Source organism: Rattus norvegicus, chromosome 4 (assembly GCF_021556685.1).
Source record: "Rattus norvegicus strain SHRSP/BbbUtx chromosome 4, alternate assembly SHRSP_T2T, whole genome shotgun sequence".
Taxonomy (NCBI): domain Eukaryota; kingdom Metazoa; phylum Chordata; class Mammalia; order Rodentia; family Muridae; genus Rattus; species Rattus norvegicus.
The window spans coordinates 225,860-250,007 of record NC_141537.1 but is presented as its reverse complement, the minus strand read 5'-3'; the positions used below and the strand labels follow the sequence as shown (position 1 = coordinate 250,007).

At 38.1% G+C, this 24,148-nt stretch overlaps 1 long non-coding RNA gene and 2 pseudogenes across 4 annotated transcripts in view; 1 reads left to right on the top strand and 2 right to left on the bottom strand.

Annotated features, from left to right (window-relative positions):
• The window catches only part of LOC148006206 (polyubiquitin-C-like), a 1,402,189-nt pseudogene that overhangs the window by 1,228,937 nt on the left and 149,104 nt on the right, over positions 1-24,148 (bottom strand).
• LOC120102192 (uncharacterized) overlaps positions 1,992-24,148 on the bottom strand; it is a 28,715-nt gene continuing 6,558 nt past the window's right edge. The window contains exons 1-5 of one of the 4 annotated variants that reach the window (XR_015686271.1): positions 10,458-10,620; positions 7,160-7,222; positions 6,565-6,652; positions 6,205-6,314; positions 2,005-3,207 (exon numbers count right to left, since the gene is read on the bottom strand). This is a non-coding gene — a long non-coding RNA (uncharacterized LOC120102192). Of the gene's footprint in view, positions 3,208-6,204; positions 6,315-6,564; positions 6,653-7,159; positions 7,223-7,691; positions 7,974-10,457; positions 10,621-24,148 lie in introns of those variants that run through there. The other 3 variants (XR_015686270.1, XR_015686269.1, XR_015686268.1) reach the window with 3 other exon arrangements.
• LOC148006210 (ubiquitin-ribosomal protein eL40 fusion protein pseudogene) lies at positions 14,096-14,504 on the top strand (annotated as a pseudogene).

Here is a 24,148-nt window from a genome sequence, read left to right as displayed (position 1 = left end):
ATGTTCCCCTTCAGAAATTTGAAGTAGATTGTATAATTTTACCCTCTTTGTCCTAGTAAAAAAAAAAAAATAAGGCCAGAAAATGAATTAAATTGTAAACGTGTGTATGTGGGGGCTGTGTCTTTATTAAATTATGTGTGAGTATTTGCATGTCTAGGGTTGCCTGTGGAGACTAGAAAAGGAAGAGTATTAGGTCCCTGAAACTGAAATTACCAGTGATTATGAGTCATCTTGTTCTTTGAATCTAACATGGGTCTTCTTCAAAAGTAGTACATGTTCTTACCTTCTCCGTCATCTCTCCAGTCTCCTGTAAAAATAAGTTAAAAAAATGATTTCTATTGCCTAAAGACAAGGAGGCTGAATGAATATAATGATTCTGAGGTTATTTTTAAAGATGAAATTCATTATGATAGACAATGGGCATAATATATCTAAAACTAAAAAAAGATAAAGTGCAAACAATAAGGAACAGTGTGCTGTATGAGAGATGTTGCAGGGTAAAAAATGGCATGAAACTTTCTAAAGAGGCTTGAGTCTGCTTATAAGGTCGCAGTACTTTGTGTGTACATGTTTATGTGGGGGTACATATGTCTGCAGGTGCATGTCCACAGGTGTGAATAAGGAGGTCAAAGGTCAATGGATATCATTCTCAGTCACTCTCTACTGTATTGATTTTCTGACATGGTCTCAAGCTGACCATGGAATTACCAATATAGCTAGACTGGGGCTCTGTCAAGCCACAGGGTTTCTTTCTTCTCCATTTCACATGCACCAGGATGATTAGCTTGGAACACAGTCCCATGACTTTTTACATGTTCTCTGGAGACTGCACTCAGATCCTCATGCATGTATCAGAAATAATTTAGCAGAGTTGCTACCTCTTTCTGGCAGTGGCCATGTAGCTGCTGCAAGGAATAGCATATGAGTGCTTCAGTGACAGGATTCTACTGTGGCAATTCAATAGAAACCACTTCTCAGTTGACAAGGTAAATTTGGTGGCCTTTATATTTAGTATCAAGTTTGCATGCCCTACAAGCTCTCCATTTCTTCATTGTACTGCATATAGTCATTATCAAAATTGTATCACTTCATCAGTCATGGACAAGGCCATCTGGAGTCACACTGACTTACACTGTGGATGATTCTACATTTTTCTGAAAACTCTTTCAAGGGATAAAATGTTCGCCACCTTTTTTTGTATCTATCAATCCTCCAGATGTTACCATAAATCCTGGGAATTTGAGACTTATAATCATATCTTTAGAGAAGTACCCAGTCACACTGAGCAAGTCTGTGTCAGTTGTGGAGAGAGGTAGGTCCTGCTTACAAAACTGTTTTTAAGAAGCTATATCTGATCAGTAGAGACATGGAAAATGCAGAGATTATGTTGGATTGATAGAGACTTGAAAATGGCTCTTAGAATGATTACATCTTACAAAGATCTATATATTAGAAAGATGTCTAGAAGATGTGCTTTGTAAAATGAACTTGTCTGTCTGCAATTAAAAGGGAATTATGATAGGATATAACTAGGTATAGTTTACCAACAAATGTTCAATTAGGCCTCTCACCATGCATAACTATGTAACCATGTTTGCTACCAGACTGGTATGTCTTCATGTTTACAGGACAAGCCTGGCCAGACATCTCTTTTGTCTTGCTGAAATTGTGCTTTTTAATGCAAAATAAGTTTAGGTGGTGACTGATTCAAGGAATGGGAGAAGGAGGAAGGGGAACTATTGGGGGATTTGTGTAAAGATAGAGCTTTTGAAATGTGGATATTATGATTTCTTTTAATAATGTAAGCAATGATATCACTGCTTGGGTAAGCACAATTGTCATTGTATAAATATAGAAGGCTCAAGTTATTTGTGGCCACTTGCCTGAAAATCAAAAGGTGGTCAGTGTCTTCACTTTTGTTAACTCCCCTTCTCCATCTCAGGACCTAAACATTATAGCTAGAACTGGCATTGATATCTTCTTGGTTCCTAAATTTTAATTTTTAAAATTTTTTATTAGATATATTTCTTTACTTACATTTCAAACAATATTCCCCTTCCCAATTTCCTGTATATAAGCCCCCATTCCCTCCCATCCCCCTCCCCTATACAGGTATTCCCCCTATACATCCAGTTTATCCCCCCTCCCCCATATTCCCCTGCACTGGTGGTCAAACCTTGGCAAGACCAGGGGCTTCCCCTTCCCCTGGTGCCCCAACAAGTCTATTCTCTGCTATATATGCGGTTGGAGTCCTGGATTATTCCATGTATAGTCTTTCGGAAGTGGTTTAGGCCCTGGAAGCTCTGTTTGGTTGGCATTGTTGTTTTGATGGGGTTGCATCCTCCTTCAACTGTTTCAATATTTTTTCTAATTCCCTCCAAGGGTGTTGTTCTCAGATCAGTGGTTTGCTGATAGCATTGACTTCTGTATTGGACATGCTCTGGATGTGTCTCTCAGGAGAGATCTATATCCGGTTCCTTTCAAGATGCATTTTATAACTTCATCCATCTTATCTAGTATACATATATACTCATACATATACATATATATACATATATATACACATATATACATAAACACATACACACACAAATGAGTATTTACAAACAGATAAGTAAGTTAGAGTACACTATTCTTTGTATTATTTTAGACTATCATATGTATTTGTGACTATGCTCACATAAAGAAAAACTATTATAAGTAACTAAACATCATTTAAAAGATGGTAAGACGTAATACATATCTATATAAGCAATGGAAATGGAGAAAAGTGCACAATTACAGTGTGAAATTATCTCTTTAAATTGTTTTTAATGAGTTTTTAAATAACCATACCACTAACTTTCAATTTAAGTCCCCAGGAATTAAATTCCTAAAGCATATTGTACCATAACTGACATGGATAAATCCTACTTCATAGTAACTAGTAGTTTTTAAATAGGCAAAGACATATTTGTATCCATGAAAATACACAGTTTCAGGTAGCACAATTTAAATTTTCAATCTCCTCCTTCTTCTCCAGCCTGTCAACAGCCTTATTTTCAAATGTTTTCCTATTTCCCATCCTTTCCTTTTCACTTCCTCAGTCAGGTTCTTCCAATGAAATTTAGGTCTTATACGCAGTATTCCTGCTTGGCATAATCTTCTGTGAATATGTAAGAGATATACTCCTTTCCATGGTCCTTCCTCTTATGTTCATTAATGGACCTGGTGAAATTCAACAAAAACACACTAAGAAGTGAAATAAATGGTATAGTGACTTGTTTTCATATAAATCAAGGATGTAAGTACAAAATATTAATTTTAAATTAATAGTCTAAATAACAGTTTTGTGCTACAACAAATAAAAGCAATTTTTCAAAAAACAAAACTAAACAAACAAACAAAAAGCAAAAATAGGGTATGTTGCAAAACAAAGCAGGTGAGCCCTAAACTATGACATTTAGGAAGCAGATTTTGTTCTGACAATATTTCTGCCTATAGTAATGGAACCAAGATCATACATGGTTCAGAACCAAGAAGTATACCTTTTGAGTGTGCACAGTATTGTAATCTGTATTGACAATAAATCAATATTACTTCCAGAATCCTATTTTAGCCGATATAAAGGTAGAGGAAGGAAAGTATGAAAATGGCGGCCACCACATTCTCAAAGCTGAAAAGGTAAGATATTCCAAAAACAGGTAGAAAACATTTACTGGGAGTCTAATCCTGATGCTGAATCTAAACAACCGGAAAAGAAAGTCATACACCAACATCTCTGATGACCATAGGTGCACAAGGCATTAATAAAATACATGTAAACCAAATGCAGTAACACAAACAGATTTCTCATCAGGTTTAAGGCAACTTCATCCCAGAGATGGAGGAAAGCGTCAATACATGAGATTTAACATAATCTACCACATAAGTACAAGTACCACCCTATTGCAAACATAAAAGACCTTTGATAAAATACAGCCTCCATTTGTGAGGAAAGTCTTGCAGAGAATAGGGATACAAGGGATTTATCTCAACTTGATAAAGGCAATATACAGCAAAAGTCATCCAAAAGAGAGAATAATTCAAAGTACTTGTGTTGGAATCAGGACCAAGACAAGGATGTTCACTCTTCTCACTTCTCAACATACTGCTTACAGTGTTAGGTCAAGTAATTAAACAAGTCAAGGTAATGAAGCAAATACAAATGAGAAGGGAAGAAATCAATATATGTTTATTTTCAGGTTTTAAGATTCTATACATAAAAACTAAATCATAAGAAAAAACTCCTAGGGATGATAAATATGGATAAATTTGAAAAACACAGAGTTAAAGCACAGGAATCAGTATCCTTTTTAATATACAAAAGACAAACACAGAAAGCAAGGGACAATACTATTCTCAAGAAACTAAAACAAAACAAAACAACAACAAAATACTTGAAATTAATATGACAAAGGAATGTGTGCCATGAAAACTGTAAAACACTAACGAAATTCACTGAACATATTCCTGCTTAAGAAACAGCTACAGGTGTTTCTTGCCCTCTTGCTAAGAGCAGAAGAATAAATAATACTCTGTTAGTACTCAGTGGCTTCTGGGATTTTCCTAACATTCACATCACCACAGAGAACCACAAACAAATAAGAAACCTCTTAAGTTATTGAGAAGCAAATCCCAAGCTTCATGCATTTTTCATGTAAATAAAATAAAACATATCAAGTTTAAAATGGAGATAGGATCTAGTATGTACTCCCCCCACCCCGATTACCACAGTCGTGTGGGTGTGACTCAGTGTGACAGCTCCAAGGACTATGTGTCCTGAGAGCTATGTGTCCTGAGGACTTGATGCTGTTGTGCTGTTATGGAGTTCTGCTCTGTTCACTGCCAGCATGTTCCTCATAATCTAAGAATTATGGGAAAATTCTAAGGTACCTCAAATCACTCACTGGCCAACATATCTGGCATTAACAATTGATTCCTTATACACATTTTTGCCCTCAGCTTCCTGATAAGATTTATTAAGAATTGCTCTTGAGTAGATACTCATTCTGAGGATTTAAAGTAGATATGACTGATTTTTATATAAGTGGTTAGATCTGTGAGTCTTTTAAGAATACTTTTTAAGGATAAATAATGAAATAATTACTCCTGTCTTTGTCTAGAAGAAAACTAAAACAATTACATTGCAATTTAATGATGCTTGAAAGATTTGGCTGGGATATATAAGTGATGGAACAAAGAATAAAGCACAAGGGTTAGGGCATCCATCAACTATGTGTATCTGTTAAGGCTTGTGTATGATGAGCTGGAACACTGTTCCTTCTACCATCAACTCTGTGTGTGTGTGTGTGTGTGTGTGTGTGTGTGTGTGTGTGTGTGTGTGTGTCTGTGTGTGTGTGTGTCTGTGTGTGTGTGTGTTTGTGAATTTTCTCTCTTCCCTGGTCTTTCTCACTGACCCCAAGGAGTTAAGAGTTCATAGGTTTTTCGCTGATCATAGAGAGTGCAAACCCCCCAGTAACTTAAGCTTTGCTCCCTCAGAAAACTGTCTGTTGAGTAACATCTCTAGTCGCTGGCTGCCTGTGGCAGCATCCCCATAGGTGTCTGGATCCGCCCCCATCAATAGCTTTAAGCACTGAACCCATCGGAAGGCTGCCTGCTTCATTTTACCCACCACACAGATGCCAACATTGGTCATCAGCAATGGTAGAAAATAATTTACTTTTAATTTAGAAGGAAATCGAGTTTCAGCTTAATTTTCTGTGTGTTTTCTTGAATGTATGTAACTGTGTCCGTGAACAGACGGACTGACCAGAAGGGCAGTTATGAATAGTTGTGAGGCGAGTTTTTCTTATTTGTAAAGACTGACAAATAAGGCCCCGCCAATGCCATTCAAATAAAAAAAGACAAAGAAAAAGAAAAAGAAAAATGTAGCTTTCAATTTCTTATCATTTTATACCTCACAGAAGTTAAACATGACAATGCCTATTATTATTATTATTATTATTATTTTGTTTTTCACTAGAGGATCACTAGGGACTATTATGTTATTTAAAATTCTTTACATGGTAGTATAGATGAAGGACTCAGACTAAAATATTTCCTTTGTAATACATATTTCATATGTGGAAATTGTAGAACTGACCTTCTAGGCTTAATCTTTCTAAAAATATAAAAAAAATCAACTATCCATTAAGAAATAGAACTCACTTAGCTTCTCCATACCTGCCTTAATAGCCACAAGAAGCAATTTCATCTCTTGAAAAAAACAGAATCAATTCAATTTCTTTGCGTAGAATCGGGATTCTTACTCACTGATGAATCTGATATTAGGTCTGCATTAAAATAAGATTTAATCATTATGTTACAATATCTTTTCCTTAAATTTTATTTAGGAAATATGGTTTCTTTTATTTTCAGGTGCAAATATTTAGGTTCCAAACACCTGCACGAATGGCCGTCATTTCTATACTTAGTACAAAAACTATTAAAATTGATTTTTTATTTTTCAGCAGTGTTCAGACAAAAACGCGTCACAATAAACTCACGGTATCATGTTTTAATAAATGTAATCCATTCTGTTACCTTGTCAGACAGTCCCTGGGGTAGGCAAGGGTGAAAGTGGTAAGGAGGATGAAGTCCACCTCCTTGCTTAGGAGAACTATGCAGTTCACTAAAACAGGAAAAACAGAAAAGAAGTTTCTTGGAATGGTTATTTTTTCTTTCCTAAAAGAACTTTCTATAGCACTTACAACAAATATGTTAAAGAAATTTCAAGTTTCTGCCAGCCATTTGATTAAACAAAAACGTACTAATCATTTTTAGAAAGTTTGGTTTCCTGTTTCCCATATCCAGAAACTAAGTCAGTGTAGCTTGATGATCTCATCTATACACTACATCCATACCCACATGTGTGCACACACGCAGACACACACACACACACACACACACACACACACAAAGATATGCACATTATATAAACATTTTTATATACTATAATGACACTTTATCTTAAACATTAAAGTTTTTCTTTTACGCACAGGTAAAAACAGTCTAACAGCATTATTTTCTACTTGTCATGAAACAAGAGCACCTTCAACTAAAAAACCTGAGCTCAATTTTTGTCAGTAGTAGCTGCTTTACAGATCATAATTCCAGTATCGATAGAAAAACAGCTTACCAGCATTTGTAATATGCAAACCAAATTTGCAATCTCACTCAGATGTATAAATGTGCCCCGCACCTGAACCATAAAGAAGTCAATTAATAATGGATGAGTAAAGAAATTGATCATTGCTGTGGATAGTACTATTAGGTTAAGCATGATATGTGCTTTTATACAACTTTTTCTGCTGCAAACAACGCTGTTAGTAAAGCAAGACCCAAATCTATCACTTTAGCTAATTCCAAACAAAGCTATTCTGTGTACACTGCAGTAGCACAGAGTTTAAAAAACTACTCACTGCCTCTTTTTCACACATATTGAAATACCTCAATGCTCTATGAAAAACAGCAAAGTTATTGCACCACCAGAAATACACAGTACAATATCTAACTTCATTTCAGTAGAGCATGAGACTTAATCTCAGGGTCAAGGGCACCAATTACAAAAGGAATTAAACACTCTAACTAGTCCAAATAAAAGACACACAATCCAGGTACTTTATTTACAAGTCATAAGCCTAATTGGGCAGGTTTACAGCTATACTAACCTATTTCCATGCCATAATGTCCCTTGTTACTTGCTGTTTTTCCAGGCCATATGCTCAGGGTCCATCTCCTCACATGGTGGCTTCCTCCTCCCTTGGTCTCCTCTCTTGTTCCCCCTTCTCCTCTCTCTTGAGACCCTCCACTCCATCCTCAAGTCCCACCTTTCTTCTTCTATTGCCTAATCACAGACTCTATCCATTTTTCATGAGTTAATCTAAGAAGCAAAGTTTACGAAGCATCACTTGGGGTACTTGAGGATCTGCTCCTCAGGGCTTCCAGATCTTGGGAGCCAGTGGGTAGGGAGCATTTAAATACAAGCAGCACCACGCCAACCCCACCAATAACTTTTCCTTATCTGACCAATAACCATCAGCATCTTTACCTAATACTCAGCCCATACAGATATTTTCAGATCCTAGCACCCATAGCTATGGCTTCTGGTAAAATGTAAGTACGTGTCACATTCTTACAAACTCAAGACAAACTGAGCAGATTATCCAGTGTTTTCACAACAGTCCACTATTTAATCTGCAAGAATTTAAGGGTCATCAATAACAAACCAACAGAAAATACCACTAAACAAAGACAACAGCCATGATATATTATATTCCAAAGTTACAACCATGAATTAAGCTTTAAAAGGAAGTTACATAACCTTTATATTTTAAAGACTTTTAAAATAAGAATCTCACTTGGAAATTATGCAAAGTTCATCTTTGACCACTGAGTGTGGGTCATGCACCCCCACTGTCATGGCCTGAGAGGCAACACCAGAGTGTTCCTCTTCACTGGGCTAGCTGACCTGCTCCACAGTGCAGCAGAGTGCATGGGTCTCTCCACACGCAGAGTAAGCTACTTTTTGTGAGATTCGTGGAAATGCAAGGATACACGGTCCTCTCTGGAGGGCAAACTAGACAAGCACATGGAGAAAGGATGTGGAGGAATAGTTGGAGAAATCAGAGACTAGGACACAAAATTGTGAAAGAGTAATCACTGAGAGTCAGTCTGTGACTAATAGAATTTAAATTGTTGCTCCTGTAGAATGAAAAGTAAAGTTGCTAACAGGGTAGAAAACATCTGCATCCTCGGAATCCAGGAGGGGTTTGTAAAAGGCCCCAAACATGTGCAGAGATTAAATAGCTCTAAACAGAATCATCAAAGAGATGATTCAGGAAACAGCACACAAAGGAAGTCACAGATGGATCAAATGCTCTGGTTACATTGACCTAATTTCTTAATATAAGGAACAAGAAATCAGTTTCCAAAAAACACGAAAGATGCTTCATCTAACAATGCAAGTCAATATTAGACCTAATTTTTATAGAGCTAATGTGTAGAAGTCAAAGATACTAACTTCTAAAATGACTCTTAGTACATTTAATTTTTGTGCAATGTCTAATAATGACTCAGAGAATGTGATATTGGAAAAAAAGTAGAAGAAAGGCATTGGAAAAGCAGTTTTAGGCACAGGTTTGGCTGTCAATTTAGTAAAAGACAATCTAGTCCTTCTATATCTAGCAAATACTTTTACAGGCTCCAAATGGGTCAAAGACCTTAAGATACAAAAATGAATGTCATAAAGTTAAAACAAGAATATAGTATCAAGGTATTATGACCACTTTTTTAAAGGAAAGGAATATTTCATTTTGTGGAACTTAAACATTTCCTCTAATATTTGACTTCTGGTGGCCCATCCAAAAGAAATGAAAAAGATATGAATTATAAAAGGATGCTAAATATTTTAAAAATCCAGTGGCTAATAAGATGTAGCTAATTAAGTAAGCAAAGAAAATATTCTGCTGCAAAACCATGCTTGGCCAGCCAGTGATGGAAAGCAAGACAAAAGATTAGTTTCCTGCAATTTTCAAAGAACAAGCACCTACCCAGGTCAAAATCTAGATGCAGACTACTAAAACAAGCAGCTGACTTGGAGTCTACCCACCAGACTGAGCAACAAAGGAACTTAGAAACACCACCAAACATGCACAACAGTTTTTTTTCCCTCATTTTGACAGATGTTCACTAAGTATTTTCTTAGTGTTCAGCATGGGACACGTACTGTGTACTTCCTTCAGTTACACATCCCTTGCTTTCTAGAACTTAAATTTCTATCTATTTAATAATATGAAGAAGGAAATTCAGAAAGAAAAAGCAACATGGTACACAAGTATGCTGAAGAAACTGACCACAAGCAATGAAACAAAGACTCAACAAGCTCAGGAAGTTATCCCAAGATCTACTGACACAAATCACTAATCTCAAAATTTTCTGAAAACATTTAACAGCTAATAAGAGCCCTAGAAAACTTGAAAAACTGATACTCATATAAATTTTAAATGTGTGTCTACAATCACCCTTCCCATTGCTCCGTGTAAGCAGATGATGGCAACTAAGAAAGACTAATTCCTGAAAAGAAATCCAGATGGCCAGATTCTGTTTTGCCTCAACAGGGTCATTTCTAAAATAACCATTGTTTTTTTTAAATCTGACAAAACAGGAAACAGAAGTAACTGGGATAAAACCAAAATCTAGACCCTTTCTACTGTGCTATATGTCTTTCTCCTCGTTAATGTGTTCCTAAAACAATGATTTTTTTTTTTAATATTGTGGTTTTACAATTTATTCTACAAGGAAACAAATGGGAAAGACTTGCCAATTTCTTTGGAACTGTAATGCAGTGTAGTAAAACAAATGAAGATCTTGTGATTGTAAAGAGACTAATTTTCCAAGACGGTTATGGAAATATTTTTATTAAGAAACCAACTCACTCAAATGAGGCATTTAGACTCTGGTTACAATAGTGGTTGTGTCCTTCCTTGAGTTGGGGTTCCCTGCTCTGCAGCCTTCCCTTGAAAGTTCTGTTCTCTTGGTGTCATCTCCTGAAAGCCGAGGTTAGGTACCATGGTGTCTGCTTTTAAGTTCTAAAAAATACTGAAAAACATAAACTTCAGTGTCTGCACGGTGACATAAGCCACATCGCTAATAGCTCATCTAGTTAATATGAAATAAATCATGCTTTCACTCCCAACCTATGTTGGGATTGAATTCCAGGTGAACATCATCATTCTGTTCCAGAAATCAAAAGTATACACTGGTCGGTCATTGCTCAGATTTAGATTTTGTTTGGATTCATGTTGTCACTGGTAGAAGTTTGGACCTGGTTCTTCTTCTCAGCCCCATGATCCCAGGAATAAGACGCAGACTCAACATATATTAACAAATACCTTGGCCATAGAGCTACACTTTTCTCTGACAAATTCTAACCCACTTACTCAAATCTACATACCGCCATGTGGCTCATTACCTGTGCTCAGGAACCACGAGTCTGTCTGGTCACATTTTCCAGGGCAAATCTCTCCGACCTGGCTCTATCCCAGAATTCTTTCTGCCTCCCGGATGTCCCACCTTCTATTCTATCCTTTCCTATAGGCCATAATTTTTTTTAACTGAAAGGTGATATATGCATACAAATACCCAAGATACTCTCTCTACAGTCACTAGCATTCTTAAAGCCTTCGAAGAGCTAATTATTCCAATTCTACTTTTACTTCTAACGCACCAACAGCAGCACCAACATTCAGAGACCATCCAGGGGAGGACTATTGCTTTAAAGAACTTATGTGCACCTGCTTTTCCTTTCAGTTTATTCTGGTAATAATGCCACTCCAGCAGGGTGTTAGCATCAGGATGAAAAGGTGTTGTATGTAGAACAGGCTGTCCGGGAACTCATAGAGGTGCACCTGCTATGATTAAAAGCTTGCTCCACCAAACATGGCTCTGATGAACTGACTCAATTTAACAGCAGCAGAGTCAGTATTCTGTAGCCTTTGATTTATTACAATGAAAAACAGGCAAATCGGATACCAGGTTCAGATGGTAGGAGAAGAAAATGAGACAAAAAACTACAATCAGACTTTTGTAATTCTGGTATAAGTAGGTATGAATAGATTTAGAGAGCAGGGGGCTCAGAACAAAGAGACATATAACACACAAGCTCTCCTGCCTCACTACATAAGCCAGACAAAAGAACAATAGACCAGAAGGTAAGTGTCCCTAGCCTAAAATCAATTCCTTTGCATTCAAAAAAATCCCTTTCAGAGCTGAGTCAAAACTACCTAGAACAAAAATAAAGGCTTGTTGGGAATCTAGAATTTTCTAGTATTTTCACATAAGAGAAAAACTGACTTTCAAACGAAAGTGCAAATGTAGCTATCTTGTCCAGAAAGAACTAAAGAAAAATGCTAAATAAGTGCTTCTAATACTAGTAAGTAGTACACACATAAACCTGAAATTTCATTTGCAAAACAGACTGCCCAGTTGACTCAACTCAACGATACAGAATTATCCAAAACCCAGAAGTTAGTATGTTTACCTACATTAAGGGAAGAGAGTTATTTGAACAGAAGAGAAAGTATGAAGACACAGTATAGCAGAAAATTCCCCTTAATGAGCAATAAAAAGATATAGAAAATATCCAGAAACTCTCATCTATGTGAGATAACAGAGTCCTCAATTTAACATACTCTTCTCTGTATATTTCAACGTACACTAAAGTAGTAGTGTTCTAATTTCCCTATACCTGTGATAATAAAGGGTAGCCAATTAGAACAAATGAATAAATTTAATTGAGAAAAAACAAAATACTTTCCAAAGAATATATTGTTATCATTTCAGATACACACACAGACACACAGACACACACATACAGACACATACACACACACACACACACACTCTCTCTCTTATGTATCAATTTTTTAAACAAACAAGAATACAGATCTTTAAGATCTGTTATACTTCTTACACCCAGGAGACAAAGAAGAAAACAGTATCAACATGCCTTCCAGAGCTCTGATGTCTGGGTGCCCTCATTCTGACATATTGCCTAAACGGAAAAAAGAGCATTCAAACTCAAACTAATTCTTCTCATTAAAAACATATTTAGTCAATTTTAAAAAATCACATTTAAGAATAATGTTAACATAATGTAGAATATATTATGGACTGTACACCACCTTAATAGATGAATTTCCATTTCTTCAGTTTTCTGATAGAATGTTAAATCATTTCTAACAATAGCATAGCATTATTTCCTATTCTACATTCTACCCTTCTTCCTTTAAGATTATAATTTTATAAGATAAATCTTATTATACAATTTAGTTATGTGTAGTTTCACCTATTTAGCTTTGATAAACTCCATTCTGCACAACTCTACAAATTTTATTTAATGAAACAATTACAATGGCTACTACTACCCAATGTTGTTGATAAGTAATAAAACACAAGAGGATTACAAGGAGTTAGATTAATTCTCACAACACTATAGGGAAAAATTACTATCACCCACAACTTTTATATTAGTAATATAAGTTCAACAGCTGGTGAGTGCCCAAATTGGAATTTATTTCCAGTCAGTCTGATTTCCAAGCTCTTAAATTATCATACTTGTTGTTATTGAAATCTCTTTGTAATAAAGTACCCACCACACCCATCAAAATAGAGCACACAAAACTAAAACACTTCCACTTAGTGAGATTTAATGGGAGAACAAGACAAGGGAAAGGGGCGAGAGAAAGAAGAGAAAAGAATGAAGAGAAGAGAGAGCATGAGGGCAGAAGAAGTCTGCCTTTCATTTGGAATATGACATAACTACTCCCACGTGGAGTTGGGATTTAGACCAAAGGAATACTGGGAAAGTAGGGCTGTTTCCATGTCAACAGTTACCAAATAGTGTTGCTGCTCAAGGCAATTCCTGATACCAACAATACTGCTGTTATAATTTGACATATTTCAAAAAGTAGTTCACAAAAAAACAAAGTCTATATACACAGGGAATTGTTCTTTCATTATTAGCTGTTACTATTTGTGCCCCATGACAATTATATTTATGGAGATGAAAGTAAATATTATCTCATAAGGAAAATTACTGACTTACAATAACTAGAGATTGTTAATAAGGATTATTAGGATAAGACTACTTTATAATAACATTACTTCTAATAATCCTTCTGGTGTTCCAAAATATGATGGTACAGGTCCTAAAACTGCCACTCATTTCTACCTGTCTCAAGCTCTGGCCGAATCTTTCGTGCACTGTGACAGCCAATTCTGTGAAAAACTGACTCATAAAAGGCCAGTGAAAGAAGAACACAGACTGGAAACAATTAAAAAAAAGTCTATTCAGTCCCAAATCAAAGTACACCTGCCTGTTAAGACAGAGCAAGCAGTGAAGATCCAGGTAAATATATTTAAAATGCAAATCATACCAGCCCTCAACAAACACCGAGAAGTCAACAAAATGATCTAAGTATTAAAAAGAAAAAACAAAACAAACAAACAAAAACACCAAAAGCCCCAAACCACTCTTTCTCTTCAACAAGGAGGCCAAGTAGGAGATGCCAGCATGCAGATCTTCATGAAGACCCTAATGGGCAAGACCATTACTCTTGAGATTGAGCCCAGTGAAACCATCAATAATGATCCAAGACAAGGAAGGGATCCCACCAACCAGCAGAGCTGATATTCGCTGGCAAACATTTGGAGGATGGCCACACCCTGTCCAACTACAACATCCAGAAAGAGTCTACCTTCCACCTGGTGCTGCGTCTGCACAGTGGCATCATCGAGTCATCCCTTTGTCACCTTGTCCAGAATTACAATTGTGACAAGATGATCTGCCACAAGTGCTACTCATGCCTGCACACAGTGTAGTCTACTGCTACAAGAAGTTCGGCCACTCCAACAACCTGAGCCCCAAAGAAGGTCAAATAAGGCTGGGGCCATACCTGGCCTGTGACCCTGTGACCAAATAAAATCCATTGACTTGGGCAAAGAAAAAGAGAGAGAAAGAGAGAGGGAGAGAGAGAATGACAAAGAAAAATATCAAGCTGGGCACAGGACTTAAACCCTAGCATTCAGAGACAGAGGGCAGGCACATCTCTGTAAGTCTGAAGGCAGCCTGGTCTACAAAGTGAGTTCCAGGACAGCCAGGGCTATACAGAAAACCCTGACTCAAAAACAAAACAAAATTCTGACAATTAGCTTTCCTGTGTAAAACCATTATGACTATTTAGCATATCCAACAAAAATTCATGTATTGGTGGCAAGAAAATACACTGTTAATGATGAATACTCTATGCTGGTACAGAACACCAGACAAACCCACATTTGGAAAACAGCTGTGTATGAAATATAGTAAGACACACATTTAAACAACTAACATTATTGGATTTTGTACTAAAAACTGAGATCTTACGAGTAAACTGTAGTGGTTTGGCTTGATGCTGCTTGTATATTATTGTTCATATTGGTTCCTCAAGAGAGGTTGCTCCCACCCCACAAGCAGAGCATCATGTACTTAGGTGATACTATGTGAACCTTCTCTCCACTTTAATAGGTCAATAAAAGGTTAGAGCCTATGATTGGGTAGTGGATACGAAAGGTGGGACTGGAGGCTCAGGAGGGGGTGGCAGGTAGAAGGAGAAAAAGAATGAAGGAAGAGGAGTGAAGGAAGCCACTATGCACCAGAATCCTGTGGCTGGGAGAAACCAGAAGTAATAAGGAGTCTTAGAATTGGGAAATAAGTTAGTATTGTATTAGATATGCCCAATCTAGGCATATAACTTATTATTAAAATATTTGGATTGTGTGTCCTTTACATGGGCTATTAGGGTTGGAAATTTTAGTAACAAATTGACAAAGCCATGTCTGGTTTAGAACCAACGTAACCCGATACGGAAATCCACCCCCAACCACTGAATATTAACAACTAGGGCTTCACTCTAAAGCGGCTTCAGGGTGGAAATTAAGCATGAATCTAAAGGGTGTACAGAGAGCTAACTGAGATGCTCCCTGCCCAAGCCCCAAGCAAACCTAGGCAACCAGAGGTACCACACCAGCCCTGAGCTGGGACACAAGGTGGCGCCAATGCCACAACATAGTTGGGGTTTCCTGAATCTGAGAGAAAAAAAAGAAGGACAAGAAGTCAAGGTTGCCTGAGGTGAGGCCTTCACAACTGAAAATTAGCAACTGAAAACACAGCAGGTATCTTTCCAAAGCTTTCTCACAGATAACAAAGGGCTGATCTAGAGATCTCTCTCCCAAGTCAACCTTCCCATGCACACTTTGAATTTCCAACATCCCTCCACTTCTAAACAAGGCACAGGACACAGGTAGCAAGACCAGCTATCTCAACTGCTTACACTGCAGGCTGTGTAAGATCAATACACAGGCTGAAGGCTATACAGGACAGTCAAAAGACCTAAAGGGCTCAAAACACAAAAGCCAAGGGTCTTTGTACAGTCCGCCCCTAACTACTAGTGAAAGAACCCTAAAGGACCTTAATGTCCTAAATCAAACACCAGAAGGAAACAAAGATAAAAGAAACTTCAGACCAAATATAAGAATTAAAATAGTACCACTGCACTCTTTTCCTCCTTCGCTTTTTCCTACATAAGGTGCGATAGAGAATTGAGGAGTTTCTTAAGTAGTGAATATAAAAAGCAGTGATTTTGTTTTTAACATTCTTAGCTTCTCAGAGTATGTATGACCAAAGTTTAAGAAATTAAATTTGCCAAGGTATGTTGAACAAAATTTTTGCATTCTCAACAGGCTAACACTAAGAGCTGTACCAGAATCCACTCTGACGTAACACTTTACCAGCAAAACTTGTAATTATAAACAGTGTGATCTGCTCTCGTTAAGCAAATATCTTGATTTATTAGTACTTAACTTTAACTCAACGAAAAGATAAAATAGTTAGATTCAGTCATCACAGAGACAACAACAGTACAATTAATACAGTAATGAAAATGTAACTCTACCTTATGTCTATATAACAAGGAACTATAATAAGGACTAAAGAGGGCTAATATTGCACATACCTTAAGAGGCATGGATCTGGGCAGGAGAGAGAGCTCAGTGGATAAGAGGTCCTGAGTTCAATTCCCAACAACCACACGGTGGCTCACAACCATCTGTAATGGGATCTGATGCCCTATCCTGATGTGTCTGAAGACAGCTACAGTGTACTCATGTTAATTGATTAATTAACTAATTAATTAATTAATTAGCCATGGACCCAGAGAAACAAGGTGAATTCATCTAAACCAGTATGAAGACAACCAGGCAATCAAGCACAGTGATATATGAAGAGATCTTAAACGACAAATATATATCTGTCAACTGCACGGGTTAAAAAAAATGACACTGACATACATATTGACAGCAATTTGCTGTCAATTGTGGGCAAACATACACAACTATGACCATCAAGAAGACTCAAAGTTAAGAAAAATTTGGGTAGTAACACTCAATAAAGAAAGACAAGTGCTAAAATGATCAGAAAGGAATAAATCTAGATTGGGTAAATGAAAGCTCAGAAAGAAAGTATTTGGAATAAAAAAAAGAAAATAAAATTAAATAAATAAATAAATAATTGGTGGCCAGAAACTAATGGAACAATCTCACTGGGCAAAAAAAAGTAGGTGAGTAGGTGTCTTACAGATTTACTGCTGTGAAGAGACACTGTTACTGAGTCAACTTTGATAAGGAAAACTGACATTGGACTGGCTTACACTCTCAGAAGTTTAGTCCGTTATCACCATGGCGGGAAGCACAGCAGCATTTAGGGAGGCATCGTGCTGGATAAGGAGCTGAGAGTTCTACATCTTCATCTGAAGGCAGGAGCAGGAGACTGTGTCGACACTGGTCATAGCTTGAATATAAAGACTTCACAGCCCACTTTCCCATTGACCCACTTCCTCCAACATGGCCACACATACTCCAACAAGGCCCCACCTCCTAATAGTGCCACTCCTTATACGACAAGCATTCAAGCATATGAGCCTATGGTGGTCATTCCTATTCAAATCACCACAGCAGATAAGTCTTCAGACAGGGAGTTCATAGCTAAAACTATATAAAAATTAAAATTTCCAGATATCTTCACCAACCCACAGGGCAAACTACTCATTCATTCCAGAGACTAGACCCAGGAAGAGTAGATAGAGCTGGTAGAAGAGGCAACCAACACAAAGGAGTAACTCGGTGATACCCTTTCTAGACTGACAATTATGGCCCTTTCCTGACCTTCTTTTACAAATCTAAAAATATTCTCTGCTATGAATGTACCCTTTCACAAGCAAGAAAAACAGATCTTTCTCTAGGAAAACACAAGCATGCACCCCAAAGGACCTCAGGGCCAACCCTAATCCTGAGTTCCCGCATGAAGACCCTGAGAGATGAAGTGAAGCCTGGGATACTTGTACAGACTCCAAGGTGTTGGAAGCGCCAAAGCTGTGATTTCTGCCAGGGAGAGTTGCTTACATGGGATAGAACCAGCCTGGAAGAGATATATTTTATAAGCAGAAAGATGGAGGGATGGTGCCATCTAAGCCTCTGATATCAGATATTAAGCTAGAGCACTGGATCTCAACCTTCCTAATGCTGTGACCATTCAATACAATTCCTTGTGTTGTGGTGAACCCCAACCATAAAATTATATTTGTTGCTACTTCATAACTGTAATTTTGCTACTGTCATGAATCATAATGTAAACATATGTTTACAGATGGACTTAGGGAGCCACTGTAAATGGGCCATGACCCACAGGTGGGAAGTCTGACCTAGGGGACTTGATGTTTACATGCTGCCTTACCAGTCTTGCTTGGTCCAGCGTTTTCTGACTATGCCCCCATTCCTCCTTTTAGGAAATAGTAATATATATCTTTTCCATTGTATGTTGAAATTAATTCACTTTTCAAATTCACAGGGTTTTATCGAGACTGTGGGAGACCATGGGGACTTCTGAAGTAGGATTAAAAATACTTTGTATTATAACAATGGCCTTTGGAGCCTGGGAGGGAAATGTGGTGGTTTGAATGAGAATATCTCCCATAGGCTCAAATGTCTGAACCCTGGTGGTGACTTTACAGGCTATACCTTGCTAGGGGCTAGCTCTGAGGCTAGTATATATTGACTAGCCCCAATTCCTGTTCACTCTCTCTGCTTCATATTTGGGGTTTAACATGTGATCTCTCAGCGCCCTGCCATGATGGTCTCATGGAAGCCCAACCAAAATAAACTCTTCCATAAACTGACTTGGTCATGGTATTTCATTATAGCAACAGAAAAGCAAATAAGTCAGGCTATAAGTAATTGAAGATTAAAACAATTTTTTCTTAATCTTAAAAAGTTCATGATACCACACCCGCGGATCCCGGCCCGCAGCAGCTCTCTGCTCCCAGACCCGGTGAGAGAGAGACCCAACCGCCTGGTCAGGTGGGCACTCCTGAGGCTGCAGAGCGGAAGAGACCACCAACACTGCTCACCCCTGCCCACATCCCTGGCCCAAGAGGAAACTGTATAAGGCCTCTGGGCTCCCGTGGGGGAGGGCCCAGGAGCGGCAGGACCCCAGCCAGAGACACCGCCGGACCCTGAAGGAAACAGACCGGATAAACAGTTCTCTGCACCCAAATCCCGTGGGAGGGAGAGCTAAACCTTCAGGGAGGCAGACAGGCCTGGGAAACCAGAAGAGACTGCTCCCTGCACACACATCTCGGACGCCAGAGGAAAAAGCCAAAGACCATCTGGAACCCTGGTGCACTGAAGCTCCCGGAAGGGGCGGCACAGGTCTTCCTGGTTGCTGCCGCTGCAGAGAGCCCCTGGACAGCACCCCACGAGCAAACCTGAGCCTCGGGACCACAGGTAAGACCAAATTTTCTGCTGCAAGAAAGCTGCCTGGTGAACTCAAGACACAGGCCCACAGGAACAGCTGAAGACCTGTAGAGAGGAAAAACTACACGCCCGAAAGCAGAACACTCTGTCCCCATAACTGACTGAAAGAGAGGAAAACAGGTCTACAGCACTCCTGACACACAGGCTTATAGGACAGTCTAGCCACTGTCAGAAATAGCAGAACAAAGTAACACTAGAGATAATCTGATGGCGAGAGGCAAGCGCAGGAACCCAAGCAACAGAAACCAAGACTACATGCCATCATCGGAGCCCAATTCTCCCACCAAAACAAACATGGAATATCCAAACACACCAGAAAAGCAAGATCTAGTTTCAAAATCATATTTGATCATGATGCTGGAGGACTTCAGGAAAGACCTGAACACACTTAGGGAAGCACAGGAAAACATTAATAAACAAGTAAAAGCCTACAGAGAGGAATCGCAAAAATCCCTGAAAGAATTCCAGGAAAACACAATCAAACAGTTGAAGGAATTAAAAATGGAAATAGAAGCAATCAAGAAAGAACACATGGAAACAACCCTGGATATAGAAAACCAAAAGAAGAGACAAGGAGCTGTAGATACAAGCTTCACCAACAGAATACAAGAGATGGAAGAGAGAATCTCAGGAGCAGAAGATTCCATAGAAATCATTGACTCAACTGTCAAAGATAATGTAAAACGGAAAAAGCTACTGGTCCAAAACATACAGGAAATCCAGGACTCAATGAGAAGATCAAACCTAAGGATAATAGGTATAGAAGAGAGTGAAGACTCCCAGCTCAAAGGACCAGTAAATATCTTCACAAAATCATAGAAGAAAACTTCCCTAACCTAAAAAAAGAGATACCCATAGACATACAGGAAGCCTACAGAACTCCAAATAGATTGGACCAGAAAAGAAACACCTCCCGTCACATAATTGTCAAAACACCAAACGCACAAAATAAAGAAAGAATATTAAAAGCAGTAAGGGAAAAAGGTCAAGTAACATATAAAGGGAGACCTATCAGAATCACACCAGACTTCTCGCCAGAAACTATGAAGGCCAGAAGATCCTGGACTGATGTTATACAGACCCTAAGAGAACACAAATGCCAGCCCAGATTACTGTATCCAGCAAAACTCTCAATTAACATCGATGGAGAAACCAAGATATTCCATGACAAAACCAAATTTACACAATATCTTTCTACAAATCCAGCACTACAAAGGATAATAAATGGTAAAGCCCAACATAAGGAGGCAAGCTATACCCTAGAAGAAGCAAGAAACTAATCGTCTTGGCAACAAAACAAAGAGAATGAAAGCACACAAACATAACCTCACATCCAAATATGAATATAAAGGGAAACAATAATCACTATTCCTTAATATCTCTCAATATCAATGGCCTCAACTCCCCAATAAAAAGACATAGATTAACAAACTGGATACGCAACGAGGACCCTGCATTCTGCTGCCTACAGGAAACACACCTCAGAGACAAAGACAGACACTATCTCAGAGTGAAAGGCTGGAAAACAACTTTCCAAGCAAATGGTCAGAAGAAGCAAGCTGGAGTAGCCATTCTAATATCAAATAAAATCAATTTCCAACTAAAAGTCATCAAAAAAGATAAGGAAGGACACTTCATATTCATCAAAGGAAAAATCAACCAAGATGAACTCTCAATCCTAAATATCTATGCCCCAAATACAAGGGCACCTACATATGTAAAAGAAACCTTACTAAAGCTCAAAACACACATTGCACCTCACACAATAATAGTGGGAGATTTCAACACCCCACTCTCATCAATGGACAGATCATGGAAACAGAAATTAAACAGTGATGTAGACAGACTAAGAGAAGTCATGAGCCAAATGGACTTAACGGATATTTATAGAACATTCTATCCTAAAGCAAAAGGATATACCTTCTTCTCAGCTCCTCATGGTACTTTCTCCAAAATTGACCATATAATTGGTCAAAAAACGGGCCTCAACAGGTACAGAAAGATAGAAATAATCCCATGCGTGCTATCGGACCACCACGGCCTAAAACTGGTCTTCAATAACAATAAGGGAAGAATGCCCACATATACGTGGAAATTGAACAATGCTCTACTCAATGATAACCTGGTCAAGGAAGAAATAAAGAAAGAAATTAAAAACTTTTTAGAATTTAATGAAAATGAAGATACAACATACTCAAACTTATGGGACACAATGAAAGCTGTGCTAAGAGGAAAACTCATAGCGCTGAGTGCCTGCAGAAAGAAACAGGAAAGAGCATATGTCAGCAGCTTGACAGCACACCTAAAAGCTCTAGAACAAAAAGAAGCAAATACACCCAGGAGGAGTAGAAGGCAGGAAATAATCAAACTCAGAGCTGAAATCAACCAAGTAGAAACAAAAAGGACCATAGAAAGAATCAACAGAACCAAAAGTTGGTTCTTTGAGAAAATCAACAAGATAGATAAACCCTTAGCCAGACTAACGAGAGGACACAGAGAGTGTGTCCAAATTAACAAAATCAGAAATGAAAAGGGAGACATAACTACAGATTCGGAGGAAATTCAAAAAATCATCAGATCTTACTATAAAAACCTATATTCAACAAAATTTGAAAATCCTCAGGAAATGGACAATTTCCTAGACAGATACCAGGTATCGAAGTTAAATCAGGAACAGATAAACCAGTTAAACAACCCCATAACTCCTAAGGAAATAGAAGCAGTCATTAAAGGTCTCCCAACCAAAAGGAGCCCAGGTCCAGACGGGTTTAGTGCAGAATTCTATCAAACCTTCATAGAAGACCTCATACCAATATTATCCAAACTATTCCACAAAATTGAAACAGATGGAGCCCTACCGAATTCCTTCTATGAAGCCACAATTACTCTTATACCTAAACCACACAAAGACACAACAAAGAAAGAGAACTTCAGACCAATTTCCCTTATGAATATCGACGCAAAAATACTCAATAAAATTCTGGCAAACCGAATTCAAGAGCACATCAAAACAATCATCCACCATGATCAAGTAGGCTTCATCCCAGGCATGCAGGGATGGTTTAATATACGGAAAACCATCAACGTGATCCATTATATAAACAAACTGAAAGAACAGAACCACATGATCATTTCATTAGATGCTGAGAAAGCATTTGACAAAATTCAACACCCCTTCATGATAAAAGTCCTGGAAAGAATAGGAATTCAAGGCCCATACCTAAACATAGTAAAAGCCATATACAGCAAACCAGTTGCTAACATTAAACTAAATGGAGAGAAACTTGAAGCAATCCCACTAAAATCAGGGACTAGACAAGGCTGCCCACTCTCTCCCTACTTATTCAATATAGTTCTTGAAGTTCTAGCCAGAGCAATCAGACAACAAAAGGAGATCAAAGGGATACAGATCGGAAAAGAAGAGGTCAAAATATCACTATTTGCAGATGACATGATAGTATATTTAAGTGATCCCAAAAGTGCCACCAGAGAACTACTAAAGCTGATAAACAACTTCAGCAAAGTGGCTGGGTATAAAATTAACTCAAATAAATCAGTTGCCTTCCTCTATACAAAAGAGAAACAAGCCGAGAAAGAAATTAGGGAAACGACACCCTTCATAATAGACCCAAATAATATAAAGTACCTCGGTGTGACTTTAACCAAGCAAGTAAAAGATCTGTACAATAAGAACTTCAAGACACTGAGGAAAGAAATTGAAGAAGACCTCAGAAGATGGAAAGATCTCCCATGCTCATGGATTGGCAGGATTAATATGGTAAAAATGGCCATTTTACCAAAAGCAATCTACAGATTCAATGCAATCCCCATCAAAATACCAATCCAATTCTTCAAAGAGTTAGACAGAACAATTTGCAAATTCATCTGGAATAACAAAAAACCCAGGATAGCTAAAGCTATCCTCAACAATAAAAGGACTTCAGGGGGAATCACTATCCCTGAACTCAAGCAGTATTACAGAGCAATAGTGATAAAAACTGCATGGTATTGGTACAGAGACAGACAGATAGACCAATGGAATAGAATTGAAGACCCAGAAATGAACCCACACACCTATGGTCACTTGATTTTTGACAAAGGAGCCAAAACCATCCAATGGAAAAAAGATAGCATTTTCAGCAAATGGTGCTGGTTCAACTGGAGGGCAACATGTAGAAGAATGCAGATCGATCCATCCTTATCACCCTGTACAAAGCTTAAGTCCAAGTGGATCAAGGACCTCCACATCAAACCAGACACACTCAAACTAATAGAAGAAAAACTAGGGAAGCATCTGGAACACATGGGCACTGGAAAAAATTTCCTGAACAAAACACCAATGGCTTATGCTCTAAGATCAAGAATCGACAAATGGGATCTCATAAAACTGCAAAGCTTCTGTAAGGCAAAGGACACTGTGGTTAGGACAAAACGGCAACCAACAGATTGGGAAAAGATCTTTACCAATCCTACAACAGATAGAGGCCTTATTTCCAAAATATACAAAGAACTCAAGAAGTTAGACCGCAGGGAAACAAATAACCCTATTAAAAAATGGGGTTCAGAGCTAAACAAAGAATTCACAGCTGAGGAATGCCGAATGGCTGAGAAACACCTAAAGAAATGTTCAACATCTTTAGTCATAAGGGAAATGCAAATCAAAACAACCCTGAGATTTCACCTCACACCAGTGCGATTGGCTAAGATCAAAAACTCAGGT